We start from the raw sequence: 18,294 nt of genomic DNA on the forward strand, positions 1-18,294 counted from the left end.
TAATTGTGATGATTGGGATTGAATTTGTAATTGTGATGATTGATTAGGGATTAAAATTGTAGTTGTGATGATTGATGGGGAATAATTGGGTGGGTAGAGAGAAAAGGAGACAGAACGATGATGTATGGCGTTAGATAGAGGAGAGAAGGAAAGTTAAGAAAAGGTATCAAGGTTAATAGGAAAGCAAAGAACACATCATAAGATGTAAAACCACTGAGCAACTATCATCATGAAAACGATGAAGGATAACAAGGGATACAGGAAAAAAAAGGAAGGAAAAGATGGGATCAAGAAAGCGATTCAAGATTGATTCTTGGAATAGTGATGAGTCGATTTGTTGAAAACACGGACGTATGAATCAAATCATTTCAAAAACCATGGAAAGAATTGTTTTGACAATTATCTATAAAGTTTTTTTTGGGGATTTTTTTTACTAATTATTAAATTATATATATAACAGGTTGATATAATAAAATAATTCCACGAAATCCATAATAAGATAAAAAAAATAAAAATGGGTTTAGAAACTCAACATTGAAAAAAATTGAAACACACCGTAAAATAAAATAGGTTTTGAAACTTACTCAAGGTGGCCCATTTGTTACGAATTAAAAAAAATGTGATTTTGACATTAAATAATTTAGAGATTATTTATTAGAGATTTCAGAATATATTTTGCGTTTGTTTATCGTAGTAAAAATTATTATTTTTAAATAAATATTTTAGTTTATTTGGATACATCTATGTAAAAGAGGATATTTTTGTTACAAAACTAGTTCAATATATTTATTTTCTCTATCCTCTAAAAAAAACCTATATTTTTTTAGAAGCTGCTCTTAACAAATTCTCATTTGAAGCTGTTTTTAGTTTTTTTTTTTTTTAAGATTCTGATTTTAAAGAAAAAACTGTAACAAACGCATGCAATACTCTTAAAAGTGATTATTTTGTTTAAAAAAGTGATTTTTTCTTAAAAAAAAAATATAACAAACAGGCTCTCACTCACAGACAAAATGGAAAACTATAAGATCGAAGGATGTTCAATGAAATGGAAATAAGGATAAACATGGAAAATTGGGAGCACTTGTTATTAAAACTAACAAAATGACGGGCACTCACGTGCCCATCTTTGCGCTCTTTTTATTGCACTAACGTTTGAAAATTAAGAACGGTGTTTCATTCATCATGCCTTGTAACATCATCTGATTCTAAAACTTTGTTAACATTTTTTCTCAATACTACTTATTTCATATATCAATACATGCAATACCATCCAAATGTTCTGTTATGCTTAGAATAATGTTTAAGGTAAATCTCCTTACAATGAGAACAAATTCCTCATATTCCTCTAAATTGCTAGGGTACCAAATTGCTTGTTCCATTGCTCAAAAGTGCCAACTTCATTAGGTGAAACAGAAGGCCTTATCTCTTGCATGGAATTCTTGGAAGTCCTGCACAAATTGAAAAAATCATTTAAAAATTAAAAATCAACCTTAGAATATTTTTGAAAGTTCACAATTTTTGCACCATGTCTTATTGCCTTTCTTATGGGACCCATAGAAGCCTCCTGCACTGAGTTTTTCATATCTTAACCATGAAAAAGTTAGAAAAACAAACTGCTATGCAGAAGAAACTGTAACTGGAATAGTGTTGATACCTTCCGTTAAGTCGCATACAATCTCCATTTCCTCATTTGATAGCTTGAATATTCTCTAAAAGGTTACGTGCAATCCAAGCTCTTGCCTCTGAAATACCGAGTAAATAAGTTACTTAGATGCTGCGCTTAAAAGGGTTTGTAGAAAGATGAAGAATCATGATTACCACGTTAGGATGGTAGAGGACTGTATAGTCGTTTAGTAAGTCTCCTTCGTGCCGCTTCATCAAGCTCTTGGGGACGATTTGTTGCCCCTTCACAAATAGTATAATGCGGCTATCAAATTGAAAATTTTCTTGACATCAAACTCTAACTTACTCAGATCAGAACTACTATAATACATGTTGTTTTTGGATTTACAAACTGTTATATTTGAATTTCCACATTCTATTATCTACCGAAGTTGTTACTAGGCTGAGTCACGACCAGGTCGCTCTCTTTAAGACGTTTCGTGGCACTACCCAAAGTTGTGCAAGGTATACTATCAACCACGCCGCCTCCAGGATAAAACAACCCCAGCTACAACTGTTCGATTAACTACTGCACTGTAGAAAATCGTTCGAGATTTACACCTTCAAATATGGTTCTAAGACCACTCAAATATACTGAAACCACTTTAATATGGTATTATTACCATTCTATATGGTGCTTAGACCACTCAAATATGGTGTCTCCACCATTCTAACCTTTAAGTTATCCAAACTTTCAATATGGTATTGCGACCACTCAAATATGGTGATACCACCATTTCTCCTTAAATAGTAAATTTATTGAAATAATTTATATACTGTTAAGATCATTCTTAATTCCGACGGGACATTATTATTACGAAAGGGACTATGATCTTAATAGTACTCTATATTCCGAAGGGACATATATTATCGAAGGGACTATGAACTTAAGACCACTCTTAATTCCGAAGGGACATTAAACCGAAAAGGGACTATGGTCTTAAGAACACTCTTAATTCCGAAGAGACAGAAAGGAGTAGAAGCAGAAGAAACTTGTTAACACAAGTCGGAGGGAGAAGAGAGAAACCGCACAGGAAGCATCAACTATGCAATTTGGTGTGTATTTGAACTGAGTGGAGTCCTCTATTTATATAGAGATTCTGTAACTGTTTTAGCACAAATTGCGACAACAGTTACTCTTAATGGATACAATTAAAATGAAGTTTATCCATTAATCAGTTCAACAACACTTGTGGATAGGATCAAAAGAAACAAATCCACATAAGTGGAGGAAACAAACTATTGGATTTGAATGAAGGAAATATAAGAAATTTAATTAAATTCTTATTCTTATCACAACCACCATAAGCTAAATTTATAGGAAGTGATATTCTTGAATAAAAATAATAATTACTATTATTTTTATCATTATTAAGTATTTAAAATTAAACACCGCAATTTAAACAATACTAATGTGTGTATTCTATTTTATGTGGGACCCCCACACTCTATTTTTTCAATTCACACAACATTAGATCAAAGTATGATTACTTGGTGTTTAATCTTCCAATTTATTTTCCAACATCACACTAATGTTCCAACAATCCCCCACTTGAATTTAAAAAATGGTTTCAATAATAACGTCAAAACGTTTCTATAAGGTTGCTAATAAACAAAGGTGTCACCTACAACTTGAACCTTTGCATAGCGAGTAAGGGTCCGTTTGGTTCGAGAATTAGGAGGGGAGGGGAGGGGAGGAATTTTAACGGAGGGGAGGGGAAGGGAGATATTTTAATTAAAAGTGTGTTTGTTTCACAAGGGGAAGGGAGGGATTTTAAAATTATTTTACCGTTTTACCCTTAAACTTAATTAAATAAGGATAATAAAGTAACGAAACAATAATGATGTAATCGATAACAACACAATGTAGACGATGGAATAATAGATTAGTAATAGGGTTGTTACAATTACGAGTAGTAATCAAAAGTTGTTACAAGAAAAATTGTTAATAATATGGAATAAAAGTTGTTACAAGATTATATAACATATAACCTAATAATAGTAAAAGTTGTTTCAAAATAATATAACCTAATAATAATAAATGTTGTTACAAGGATAATATTGAGATTTTAAATTAATATAAGGATAATTTTGGCAGTGCAATAAAATTTGCTCCCCCTCCCCACCCCTCCCCTCCCCTTCTAAAAATTGAACCAAACACTTCAAATTAAAAATCTCCCCTCCCCTCCCCTCCCCTCCCCTCCAAAACTCTCGAACCAAACGGACCCTAAAATTCTGATTAACAAGAGTTGCTTACAACATTGAACTCTATCTCAGACATAGAACCCACACACAAACCTTTTCATAAGGTGTATTCTAAAAGCCTGTGCATTTATGGCCTTGCACGTGTATCCCGGTTTTAACGAACGCTCTAGGTATTCTGCCCCGAATCCCATAGGAACCGGCCCTTAGTTCCACATTCGTATAGGTGAGTCTATCAAGAGTACTCCTGTAGCTATGTACTTCACTCAAGATATAGTATAGATCTCATTAAGAGTTTCTATTATCTCATCCTTCTATCGCTGCAGAAATCATGCTCTCTTACTTTTAACATAGCATGTTCTATCACTTGTGACTTGTTATTACCCATTGAACCTATTTCTTGGGATCTCCAGTCATGTAGGTCGGGTTACCATCACTTATGACCTTTGGGCATTAGTCCCATCCTATTGGATGTGTTTAGGACTTTCTTTTTAGTAATTCCTTTCGTCAAAGGATTGACTAATTCTTTATCAGTACGTACTTGATCTACTTCAACTATTTCTTTTGAGAGTAGCTAGCTCTCTAATTCTTTATGTGTTCGTGCCTTAATAATCGTCTCTTGCCATTGTAGTAACGATTCTCAATTTTTTTTTTGTAATAGCTGCAGTACTATCACAATGAATTAACACTTCTGGAAACAGTTTTACCCTCTAAGGGTTCTGTAACGCCCCGTTTTTCAGCACCAAAAATTGTGTCATTTTTTTTATTAGGAACGAAAACGAAAGAATAATATTAAACCTTTTTAAACACAAGTTATAAACTTTTAAGAACAAAATAAAATTAAAGGTTCCTTTTCAAAATGAACGTCAGAGTTATATAGCGCTTTGTATGACGACTGATCAATTTACAAGACTCACTTACATCCCTACGCAGAGGAAGAATTTCCTAACCAAAGTATTAACTAAAATAAAAAGGAATCCTTACAAAGTTGTTACCTAAAATTAAAAGGACTCCTAAGCTGATCTTTAACTATAAAAAATATAAAGTTGGGAACTGGACCTACCAATGACCTCACCCTAAAGGATTTCTCCTACTAACTATGCGACTGGTCTCGAGTACGTCCCCTGTGAACTTTATCTATCCTGAAGCTAAGTTAAACCCCCAAGGCGAAATAGTACGCGCATCCGAGGTGGTGGATTCATCATCGTCTGCCGTCGTATCTCGACTCCATCGGAATCATCATAATCTAATGGCGTATAGCCCACATATCCACTGAAAGGGTCACCAATCCGAAAATAACAAATATACAAGAAGCATAAACAGAGAAAACATTATACATGGATTAAAGATCTCATTTTAACCCATGTATGGAAACAAGTAGAAATTAAGATTAATAAATATTATTAAGACTCGATTCCTAATGCAATGCAGACTCTACATGAGTGTGAAGCCTATCACAGGACATCACATGCAAATGATTCTGGAATTAATACACCTCCGCAGAGGGTCGTGGCCACACCACTAAGGAGATGAGTATCTACTCATCTATCAGACTCGATGATCCACTACGGGATAAGGTGGTCTTCAACGCACCCCGTGCCACCTCTCCGGTGTGCACCTCGCGACTCCTCTCTGGTGGTCACATTTACTATGAAATGCATGAGCATACGATTCCCCTTATATGCTAAGCATTTCTAAACATATGCAATATATTAATTATATCATCATCATCATATGTAATTCATTCATATCAAGAATATAATTTGCATATGTAAACATTTACTCACTTTGACAATTAGGCATTCTCAAACACGTAGTCAAATACAGAGCAATTACAAAACATAAATATCATTTCATTTTTTATTGGAAAATATCTAAAAATAGAAAGGTGCCCTTACCTCGACTAGCTTTTTATCCAAGCAAAATTGTCTTTTGCCCCTTTAATTTCTTTTAGTCATCAAAGTCCCTCCAAGTAAAGACCTTTATTTATTATCTTACTCATTTCCCTAATTCTCACTCACAATCTCACTTTTCTCTCGAAGTTCACCACACCAACACTCAAGGAAACGGAAAAGAAAACTAAAGGAGTGCAGAAAGAGATGACCAGACTCGAGAGAAAGCAAGAAAGATAGAACTCGACTAGTTTCTACCCAAAGAGACCACGATGTTGAAGATCAAGAATAAGATCAAGGTTTATTACTTTTATTTTTTCTTAAGGTACAAGTTAAAACTTTTAGAAGTTATCCTTTTCTAAAATAAATTAACATTTCAAAATAACGTGTAATTAATAAAAGTTTCCTATCTTTAACATGCCATGAACTATACTAATTCTTAACGTATTTGTTGTTAAACTCCTACGAAAAACTCGATGGAGTCTACATCACTTCCCGAATTTTGTTAAGTACGTTAAAACTTTACGCGCGGTCCAAATTTATTAACAACGTCAAAAACATTATTTTTTTAAAAGCAATTGAGATCATAAATCAACCATTTTTTTCCTTAAAGTGCTAAAGACATAATACGCCAATATCGTTTTCTACAACTTTGTTATGAGAAAAGTTCATACATCCAATTTTAAGTTTTTATTCTAAAATAATAGTGTCTTTAATTTCTAACTTTAAACACATATAGTGCAGTCAAAACATAACTATCATATGATGTATACTATTTCATAGTATTTCTTTATTTCGATTCAAACCCACCAACTCACAGTCAACTCACAGTTTCTCTATTTATTTCTATAAAAGTCAAATTAGTACTTAGGGTTTACAATTCATTCTTATTACAAAATTGTTTACCGAGAATAGAGAATAGTAAACAAACCCAAAACTTAAAATTAATAACACTAGTCAAACCGATTTCTTTTTAACTATCATTTTTGGCTACTAATTAAATCACTGATTTTTTTACCAAAAGTAAAAACAAAGGTTCAATTTTAAGATACCTTTAAACTTACCAAAAGCAGAAAAAATCAATCATGTTAAATATTCTATTTCACACTAAAAATAAATGTCCTTTCCAAAGTTTATGACTACAACTCTTAATTCTACTAATATAATTTAACACTTTTGTTTTACACAACTCACATAGTTATATTTTGTTACTGATAGTTTGAAGAAGAATTAAAGTCTAACGTGTCCACATATTATTTTTCTTCCTTGGCATCGTCCATATGCATATATACACACGTTAAAAATCCAATATGTCCAATGTTTCCGGGGAAAGTTCCATATATGGCGAAAGGGTGTTGGCTTAAAAGTATATCCGAAGTTTAATTATTTTACATTCTTTTTATTTAATTTTTCATTTTCAAAGATAATAATTTCTAAAATAACCCTCCCCACACTCACACACAACTACATCGTATTTTCTTTAAATATATCCAACACAACTTAGTTAAATCAACAAAGTAAAATAATTAAACTCAATTCTTTTACAAAATTATTTTTCTTCAAAATCAAACTTTTCTTTTGGATCCATTAGTACCTATACACAAACTATGATATTCATGAAATAATTAAGCCTTAAAAATTAATCATATTCTTTTTAACAATTTTAAATGGTTCGGCCTTCATACAACTAAACCACATGAAAGAAAATTATTGATCTTTTAAATAAATTATTCATAATCTAATATGTTTTAACCTTTAACCCAACTCATGATAAAATCAAATAGTATATTTTTGTCAAAAAGAAACACATAGTTCGGCCAACACAAAAAAAAAGAAGTGGAAAGAACTTTGTTCCTTTAAAAGCCTACTAACTATTAGATCAATTACTTTTGGAAAATAACACTTGAAAACGTTTTTTCTATATATAATAACAAAGTTTCGATCATAGAGGAAGTAGAATAAAAGGAAGGAAATTGTTACCTTAATTAGGTTTCTAGGTACCATAAAGTCATAGTAGTTTCTAACTCCCAAACAGCACCACTTAATTTTCTTCATAATTACTTATAGGAAAATAAGAAGAATTGAAGTAGAGAAAGAAGGGAGCTCACGGAAGAGAAAAGGAAAGGAGGGTGAGTGTTTGTATATTATATTTAGAAACATGCTAAAAGAATCCAAGCCTAGTTAATTTTAGGTAGCTACTAATCTTCACAAAGGAAGACCAAACACTATTCTTTACCACTTAAGGATAAATATGAAGAAAAGGATTTCTAGAGAGAGAGAAGTAGGTAACGAGAGAGAAGAAGAAAGAAGAAATAGAAAGAAGAGAGATAGAAGAGAGAAGAGGGAAGTGTGTAACGTGAGAGAGGGAAGAAAAATGAGATGATGAAATGAAGAAATGGGTTTGGATATATATAAGCATAAGTGCCTCTCAAAATAAATAAATAACATAAGTAAAGAGATATATGTCATGTAGGTGCCGTGTGAATTTGCAAGAGGATAAGACTAGAGTAGATATTTTCTATAAAGCCCAATCTTCCTTAACTTTATTAGTTACCATTGGTTTCTTCTATATATATATATATACTATATAGGAAAATTAATGTCCCTTGAAATTACCAATTTGCCCCTATTAGGGGCATTTTGGTAATTTAGTTATTAGTGAGTTTTTTTTTTTGAAACCAATGGCCTATGAAATTCCATTTTTGCCCCTAACCAATTTTTTTTAATTATTTTTTAATTTTTATATTTTTAATAACTTTTAATTATTTTCCAATTTTTATATTTTTAACTATTTTTCAATTTTTTCTCCCAAATTCAGTTGCTTCTACATTGCCGTTGTGGGAGATTAAGGTATCGTTTGACCCGACTTTTTACAAATTTCTCTACATTTTTAAGGAGAAGTTAGGCCGAATACAATATCAATTAAGTACTTACTAAAAAAGTACTTTTTTTGAACGCATAAAATTGAATGGAATGAACTTTGACCAGAAGCTGTTGAATGTTACTTTAAAAAACTACTTCTCGACAATTTATTTCACAAGCACCTCTTTTCAACCCACGCTGGGAACCTTTTCTTTATTTTTTAATATTATTGTAACACCCATACTAGAAATTACCTAGGATATCTAGTATGCTCGTTAAACTTAGCATTGGATACATTAAAATTACAATAATAAATTTTCTTCCGAACATATCATAAAACTACTTGTCTATACATTTAAAATAGTACCACTGACGTGTACAACATACATGCAATGACAAGTAAACATAATTGTCCAGCTTCTTCTTCTACTTCATCACGAACTGCCCAGCTTGTGATCCACCTGTGTCTCTGAAATAAAAATAAAAGGGATTGGGATGAGACGGGATGTCTCAGTGAGTTCCACTTATCCTAGGCTGTAGGCAATCTCAGGGAACCTAGGATCGCCATCTGTCTCTAAACTCAACCCATTTGGGTTTATACAGTGTTTTCTCATGCATATCTGAGCGATCGAGGGATAACTAGGATCGCTGTCTGAGATACTAATATGATCCTGATACTAGTGCCAAAATCATAAATATAATCATGAGTATAATGTCTGTCATATTATGTTAGAAATGTTAGCGTTGAACAAACAATATTATCTGAGTTGATTTTACGGAATAAACCCAGGTGGAGTAACCCCAGAATTTATTCCACTCTGACCGGTAATAATTTCCAACTGACGGGAACCCAACTGACGGGGATACCGGACTCCTCTGATTATTGTGGGGTCATCCTCACGGATAGTGCCCGTTCCAACTGGCGGGAACCTTTCGTATCCAACTGGCGGGATAGCGAAAGCCACAGCTTAAACATGTTTTAATATTATACTTGAACTGATTTCTGATAACTGAGTTAATCCTCAACTCCACTACTAACGGGGAGCTAAAGAGGAATAACTTATCCTAACTGATTTCTTATAATAACAACATTCTGAGTCTAATAATAAAGACGTAGTAAATTTCGTCTTTATTCTGAAATTAATTCTGATACTAACCTATTCAGGTTCTAGGCATATCGTTGTCATATGCCATTCCTAAAAGGTTATAAGATTTTCCCATATCCTGATAAATTAAATTCGACTAATTAAGCCGAACTTCCATACTTAGAAGTCTTTACTTTCCATTGATTTGAAATCTATCCATGAATAATTTGTTTCAATGGCCAATTTACTCTAAACATTCTTTCACACAGATAAATATACACTATGGTATTATATGATTAGAGGATATTCATAATACAATTTCAGCTACATATTCGATAAAAATGAGAATTTAGAGTCTTAGCCAAACCAAACCATCATATCACTTTAAAAGTATAATTTATATTAGCTAAGAGTCGAAATAAAGTAATAAAATCCAACAATTCTCACTTTCCGGAATGTTAGCCGACATTGCATATTTATTCATACTCACGTAAAACCTGTCACAATATTTTTCCTCTAACTCCTACATTACCATAAGCATATTTATCAACATAAAAGCTATTTTAGAGTACACTAGCAAGGGTATAAATCTTAAATCATAATGTCTCTAAATTATGCTCTAATGTACCAAATCGTAATCTATTATTCTAAAGACATAATTTAACTACCCAAAGGGGAAGTTTTCTAACTAAAGGAACTCACCATGATTTGCTCTGCTTCCATTCCGAGCTTCAAGTTCCAACAAGCTAACAAAATCCTAGCTGCTGCTCTCTTGCTCAAGCTTGCTGCAAGGTGTTCAAGATGCAACACAAACAACAATTTTCCTCACCTGAATAATAATCCAGATTCTGCACAATTCTAGCATCAGACCCCGTACTTCAGAGTCACCTCCAGACTTCAATATTTGACCAAAATCCGTGAAATCGGTGCCAAAACAACGGCAATTTCGTTAGCTAACCATAGCAACAAGAACCACCTGATTCGGAGTTACAGAGAGAAAGTTATTACCATTTTAGTGGAGCTCTGTCCCAAAACCCGTAACCAAATTCCAGCAGGATTTTACCAACTTCAATTGCGTTTTCCGAATTCGTTTCTAATCTGAATCATACGAAATTTGTGTCCAAACTGTAGGGAATTGAATGAGAAATCCAAAAATCCAATTATTACTCGATTATAATCAACATGCTAAAATATATGGCCCATATAACAGGTACGACCCAAACACACAACCTGTCCAAACAATAGCAACAATAATCACTTCTATCAATTTTCTTCAAGTTCTTGCTTAACACCACAACAAACCATATTCAGCAACAACAACAACACACATAAGGTAATTACATCTCAAGAAATTCCATAAATTCTCAAGTTCTAGTTTCTATTCAATTTTTGCTTCTAACAATCTATTTGAAGTGTAATCAACACCAAAGACATACTTACATTAGCTTACTTATTTCACTTAACTAGCATCTTATAAAATTCCCATTCCTTCTCTATCCTTTGAGTCCTTAGGAACTTCCTACCTCTTTGTTCAAGAATATATTCTTGAGTAAGAATTTAAACATGGAGCAACTTAAACCAATGGAAAGGCAAGAATTGACACAACATACAAAAATTGGGGGTTAGAGTTCACTTGGGGAAGAAAAGGAAGAAAGGAAGTGAGCTTACCTTTGTTTCTTAGTAGTTCCAACATATAGATTGAGAAGAATTGATCTCATCAAGCTTGAATCCATGGGAAAAAGTAGGAAAATTGTGAAGATTGGATTTTGGTTTGAGTGAGGAAGTGATGATTTGGGAAGAGAAGAAGGTGTCGTGAGATTAAAAGAGAGAAAGGAGGGAGTAGTTTTCTAACGTGAGAGAAATGGAAAGAAAATATCTTGTGTCCTAAATGACCAAAATGCCCTTTTCTACATTCTTCCTCAACTAAAATATACGATAAAATGCCGTAAGAGTTTTAAGCGGCAAATTTCATTTCCCGTAGTCCATTGAAATAATATGATTTGGTCTTGTAAAGTTCTATGCACTATTACCATTTTGTTCTTCTCTTAAAATTTCCAAGGATAGAATAACTGATGCTGAATTTTTATATGCGGGGTATTACATTCTACCCCCCTTAAAGAAATTTCGTCCTCGAAATTTTAGAGATTTACCTGTTGATATGCATAAATAATTCTTCTATAATTTCTCCCTTAGTTTCCAATATATGTTTATTACTGACAGATTCTTTATGTCCGACTAAATGATCGGTTTCCCTTGTTACATAAAGTCTCATGACTACATATCCATAAATATAATTGACTTGAATTGATATGTCAAAACTGGTTTCAGGACATGGTTTCTAATCTCATCGATCGAAAATACTCGTTAGTAACATCTTTAACTGAGAGTTGTGGAATACATTGTACATTCTGAACGTAGTGGAAAGCAAAGCTAACCAATGCATAAGATATTCTTCGATAAATTTCTAGTTCCACATGCTCCTTATAAACATGACTTAGGTTATTAATACTTGTTTACTTTACCTTCACTGAGTCCTGAAAGATCTCATACGGTTATTGAAGTAACACTTTTATCGACTCCATCGATTGTGTCTCTTTTTAAACGGATCCATCCTTTAAGTGGTCCTTCATGATACGACTAATTCCAATAAAATTTTATTTCTGAACTATGCCCCAAATAACGAGGTCTTATAATGATAATCGTACCATACTCTGTATAAGATCGTCCCTACTCTAAGCAATATCTGACGTCAAGTTTATTTCATCGAAAGTAAGAATTGTTTCAGCTTTCTCCGTTATTCAACACATAAATAGGAAATGTTACTTCTGATATCTGTTATGTTTTATATGAATAAACTCAACATGGTGCTACCTCAAACATCTGTTGGAAGTACTAATTGACGAGTACAATCCATAAGTCAGATTTAAATACATAGTGTACTAACTGGCGAGTACATTAAATATATAAATCTTATATGAGAATGGTGCACTGAATGGCGAGTACACAATACACGAGGTAGTATAGCTGATAGCTTAATATAACATATATTTGTAGTCATTCAACTTTGCTTCATTTATACCAGATTTTAAATCAATCACGATACACCTTGATTATACACTTTGATCATATTAGGATGAGTAGAAAGTATCATCATAGATCTTCTCTTGAACTTATATGTTCGAAATATACATTTCATTCTTGAACAATATTGTTATAGTTGTTACTCTAGGGAATGTCTTACCATCTTTGTCTTTATTCCAGACTCATAACCTGAACATGTGTAGTCTCATACTGTAAGTCACGGAATTTTCTAACTTGTGTGACATTATTCTTTTCTTTACCTCCGCAATATGGAGTTTAATCTCTCTGAACTTCACAACTAAAGTTGCGTTCGGATATCATCATTCATGTTATGAATAGTACCTTCCCACTCAGATATCTGTTACTATAATTGATATTCCAGGATGGCACTTCGAATCAAAATAAAGTCTTCAAGATATAGCATTCATATTTGTTTCCTCATACATGACTCTTTTCATCTAAATTGATACTTCAAGTCCATTATTTGAAATTACTGCACCCTTAAACCAAATTATTATACTAGAGTCGATTCCAATTTCCTTTAAACTGAACGCGATGAAAACACGTCCGTCATACTCTTATCATGTTCTCTTCGGCTACTTTGATTTTCATTATCCCTAAATTTCGTGGTTTGGAAAATTCTTCAATTCGTTTCTAAAGACTTCTCATGAATATCTTATTTCAAATTCTTAGACTTTTACACACTCCGTTACTTCTTACTGATTAATATCTCGCTGCGCTACTCTGATTTATCAGTTCACTTCGCTTAAGCGTACTGCTCTACTGCAATTTTTTTTTTTCAAACATGCACTACATACTTGTTCTCGCAAAGTGTTCCTTGAATGATTCTCACATTCACATCTTTAACATACTAAAATGTACTTGACAAATTGAGACTTATTTCCATTTTCCATTCTTGTCATAGTGGCAATTACACTTACGATCTCCTTTGAGATAGCTTTCACTGCAAAAATTCATTCTAGTCGATACAAATCATCCTTTTGGTTTCCAGGACAATTGCGTAAGAAAAGTTATCAAATGAAAATATTTAACTACTTAATACTTTACTTCGTTCTTAACTTTTTCGTACTAGCGGCAATCTTCCATATAACAGAACCTCAAAATAATTCTCAATTCGAAATCCTGATTAATCTTTAACACATCAACCTACTATATTCATGCGTTAACACATTCTTGTCTTCAATATCCTGTTGGGAGAGATCGGCGTCCTTCATCCATTATTTCATTGAACTCTGACAACTTGTTATTCAATCTTAATTTTCCATTTCGATAGAAAATTACATCTTGTCTCTTACCACTAACGGGACCTCTTTCTACTTACTGCTAAACTCGTGTTTCTTAATCTGAAAACAGCTTAATAACTCGGGATAGCTGCAGGGGGTCTGGTTCAATTTCCTTAGCGTACAATTCTTATTAATTTAACCTTTCTGCAATTCCTTGCCAATAAAAAATACATCCAAAACGTGCTCTAATCCGTAAAGATCTTTCCACTACTATTTATTCGTCCTTCTTGACTCTTATGCTGCATAACATCTTCACTTTATTGATTCATAAATCTAGCACTTTAGATTCGGGAGGTTTGACTAATCCGACATAGTTTATCTGACTTACGCCGTCCATTCATTACTCACATCGGGGTTTCCTTGTCTGCTCCAAAATAATTTGCTTAATTTCAAATTAATTCACTTAACAACTCAGGCATTAAAACCTCGTCCATTTCGAGCGTTCAAGCTCTTTGCTCTTTACATACTCTACTGTTCCTAAGAGCTTACAGATTCCTTCAATCATATGATAACTTCCTCATACCAAGTTTCTCTTCCTATTATGCAACCTTGAATTGCGCTCATGACTATAACTTTACTCTGTATCTTATTCCTGCTTCTAAACTACGGCTTCCGTTAAAAGTTTTAAATCAATCCTTAAATATTTCTGAGTCTCTTACTTTTCCACATGCGATGTATCTTTTAACCACATGTCCAATAATCTCAGGACACTTCGTCTTTGCTTCCGGACAAATATTATCCACCATCTGGCGTCGAATACTTCCTTATCAAAATCCGCTATAAAACCCGACACCTAGACCTTACTCCTTCGTACGCCTCATTCCTCCGAGGTCCTATTCAGCTCTCAGACATTTGTTCTAACTGTCATATACTAGTTTGAGTTGATCAGGCTCAGATAGATATGACATTAGAATAAATATCCGGAACCCAATGGTCCCACTTCATTTTATTGAATTCTAATGACCCAAGGCACGATCTGAATCGACCGGCTCTGATACCAAATTGTAACACCCATACTAGAAATTACCTAGGATATCTAGTATGCTCGTTAAACTTAGCATTGGATACATTAAAATTACAATAATAAATTTTCTTCCGAACATATCATAAAACTACTTGTCTATACATTTAAAATAGTACCACTGACGTGTACAACATACATGCAATGACAAGTAAACATAATTGTCCAGCTTCTTCTTCTACTTCATCACGAACTGCCCAGCTTGTGATCCACCTGTGTCTCTGAAATAAAAATAAAAGGGATTGGGATGAGACGGGATGTCTCAGTGAGTTCCACTTATCCTAGGCTGTAGGCAATCTCAGGAACCTAGGATCGCCATCTGTCTCTAAACTCAACCCATTTGGGTTTATACAGTGTTTTCTCATGCATATCTGAGCGATCGAGGGATAACTAGGATCGCTGTCTGAGATACTAATATGATCCTGATACTAGTGCCAAAATCATAAATATAATCATGAGTATAATGTCTGTCATATTATGTTAGAAATGTTAGCGTTGAACAAACAATATTATCTGAGTTGATTTTACGGAATAAACCCAGGTGGAGTAACCCCAGAATTTATTCCACTCTGACCGGTAATAATTTCCAACTGACGGGAACCCAACTGACGGGGATACCGGACTCCTCTGATTATTGTGGGGTCATCCTCACGGATAGTGCCCGTTCCAACTGGCGGGAACCTTTCGTATCCAACTGGCGGGATAGCGAAAGCCACAGCTTAAACATGTTTTAATATTATACTTGAACTGATTTCTGATAACTGAGTTAATCCTCAACTCCACTACTAACGGGGAGCTAAAGAGGAATAACTTATCCTAACTGATTTCTTATAATAACAACATTCTGAGTCTAATAATAAAGACGTAGTAAATTTCGTCTTTATTCTGAAATTAATTCTGATACTAACCTATTCAGGTTCTAGGCATATCGTTGTCATATGCCATTCCTAAAAGGTTATAAGATTTTCCCATATCCTGATAAATTAAATTCGACTAATTAAGCCGAACTTCCATACTTAGAAGTCTTTACTTTCCATTGATTTGAAATCTATCCATGAATAATTTGTTTCAATGGCCAATTTACTCTAAACATTCTTTCACACAGATAAATATACACTATGGTATTATATGATTAGAGGATATTCATAATACAATTTCAGCTACATATTCGATAAAAATGAGAATTTAGAGTCTTAGCCAAACCAAACCATCATATCACTTTAAAAGTATAATTTATATTAGCTAAGAGTCGAAATAAAGTAATAAAATCCAACAATTCTCACTTTCCGGAATGTTAGCCGACATTGCATATTTATTCATACTCACGTAAAACCTGTCACAATATTTTTCCTCTAACTCCTACATTACCATAAGCATATTTATCAACATAAAAGCTATTTTAGAGTACACTAGCAAGGGTATAAATCTTAAATCATAATGTCTCTAAATTATGCTCTAATGTACCAAATCGTAATCTATTATTCTAAAGACATAATTTAACTACCCAAAGGGGAAGTTTTCTAACTAAAGGAACTCACCATGATTTGCTCTGCTTCCATTCCGAGCTTCAAGTTCCAACAAGCTAACAAAATCCTAGCTGCTGCTCTCTTGCTCAAGCTTGCTGCAAGGTGTTCAAGATGCAACACAAACAACAATTTTCCTCACCTGAATAATAATCCAGATTCTGCACAATTCTAGCATCAGACCCCGTACTTCAGAGTCACCTCCAGACTTCAATATTTGACCAAAATCCGTGAAATCGGTGCCAAAACAACGGCAATTTCGTTAGCTAACCATAGCAACAAGAACCACCTGATTCGGAGTTACAGAGAGAAAGTTATTACCATTTTAGTGGAGCTCTGTCCCAAAACCCGTAACCAAATTCCAGCAGGATTTTACCAACTTCAATTGCGTTTTCCGAATTCGTTTCTAATCTGAATCATACGAAATTTGTGTCCAAACTGTAGGGAATTGAATGAGAAATCCAAAAATCCAATTATTACTCGATTATAATCAACATGCTAAAATATATGGCCCATATAACAGGTACGACCCAAACACACAACCTGTCCAAACAATAGCAACAATAATCACTTCTATCAATTTTCTTCAAGTTCTTGCTTAACACCACAACAAACCATATTCAGCAACAACAACAACACACATAAGGTAATTACATCTCAAGAAATTCCATAAATTCTCAAGTTCTAGTTTCTATTCAATTTTTGCTTCTAACAATCTATTTGAAGTGTAATCAACACCAAAGACATACTTACATTAGCTTACTTATTTCACTTAACTAGCATCTTATAAAATTCCCATTCCTTCTCTATCCTTTGAGTCCTTAGGAACTTCCTACCTCTTTGTTCAAGAATATATTCTTGAGTAAGAATTTAAACATGGAGCAACTTAAACCAATAGAAAGGCAAGAATTGACACAACATACAAAAATTGGGGGTTAGAGTTCACTTGGGGAAGAAAAGGAAGAAAGGAAGTGAGCTTACCTTTGTTTCTTAGTAGTTCCAACATATAGATTGAGAAGAATTGATCTCATCAAGCTTGAATCCATGGGAAAAAGTAGGAAAATTGTGAAGATTGGATTTTGGTTTGAGTGAGGAAGTGATGATTTGGGAAGAGAAGAAGGTGTCGTGAGATTAAAAGAGAGAAAGGAGGGAGTAGTTTTCTAACGTGAGAGAAATGGAAAGAAAATATCTTGTGTCCTAAATGACCAAAATGCCCTTTTCTACATTCTTTCTCAGCTAAAATATACGATAAAATGCCGTAAGAGTTTTAAGCGGCAAATTTCATTTCCCGTAGTCCATTGAAATAATATGATTTGGTCTTGTAAAGTTCTATGCACTATTACCATTTTGTTCTTCTCTTAAAATTTCCAAGGATAGAATAACTGATGCTGAATTTTTATATGCGGGGTATTACAATTATATTTCAATATGTTTTTTTTCTTCCATTTAACTTTATTTTTTTTAACCGTTCCATTAATTTTTTTAAGGAGATTCCATTTAATTTTATTACCTTTTTTTCAAAGGAATTTTATTATCTTTTTATCACTTATATATTTAATTTCAATATCGTTTAATCATCACAATCTCACAAATATTTTTATTCACGCTGTCATTTAATGATCCCAAATATTTTTATCTCCTTTCTTCATCCTCGCGATTATA

At 33.3% G+C, this 18,294-nt stretch overlaps 2 long non-coding RNA genes and 1 pseudogene across 9 annotated transcripts; all 3 read right to left on the reverse strand.

The window, feature by feature from the left end:
* Positions 1-1,212: 1,212 nt before the first annotated feature.
* Positions 1,213-18,294, reverse strand: part of LOC146913398 (ATPase family AAA domain-containing protein FIGL1-like) — a 48,350-nt pseudogene continuing 31,268 nt past the window's right edge.
* LOC146913399 (uncharacterized) lies at positions 4,716-8,185 on the reverse strand. Its single transcript, XR_015013467.1, has 2 exons — positions 5,763-8,185; positions 4,716-5,110 (listed from the first exon to the last, which is right to left on the reverse strand). It is a non-coding gene; the product is annotated as an uncharacterized LOC146913399 (long non-coding RNA).
* Positions 8,860-17,847, reverse strand: LOC146913400 (uncharacterized). 8 transcript variants are annotated; one of them, XR_015013464.1, is made up of 6 exons: positions 17,614-17,847; positions 16,954-17,070; positions 16,648-16,840; positions 11,372-15,330; positions 10,406-10,933; positions 8,860-9,087 (listed from the first exon to the last, which is right to left on the reverse strand). It is a non-coding gene; the product is annotated as an uncharacterized LOC146913400 (long non-coding RNA). The 8 variants fall into 8 exon arrangements; XR_015013461.1 differs by having other exon boundaries at positions 16,954-17,175; XR_015013463.1 differs by having other exon boundaries at positions 10,406-10,598; positions 10,712-10,828; positions 16,648-17,175.

This window comes from Medicago sativa, chromosome 6 (assembly GCF_051527215.1).
Source record: "Medicago sativa cultivar Bolivia chromosome 6, Bolivia_mono, whole genome shotgun sequence".
Taxonomy (NCBI): domain Eukaryota; kingdom Viridiplantae; phylum Streptophyta; class Magnoliopsida; order Fabales; family Fabaceae; genus Medicago; species Medicago sativa.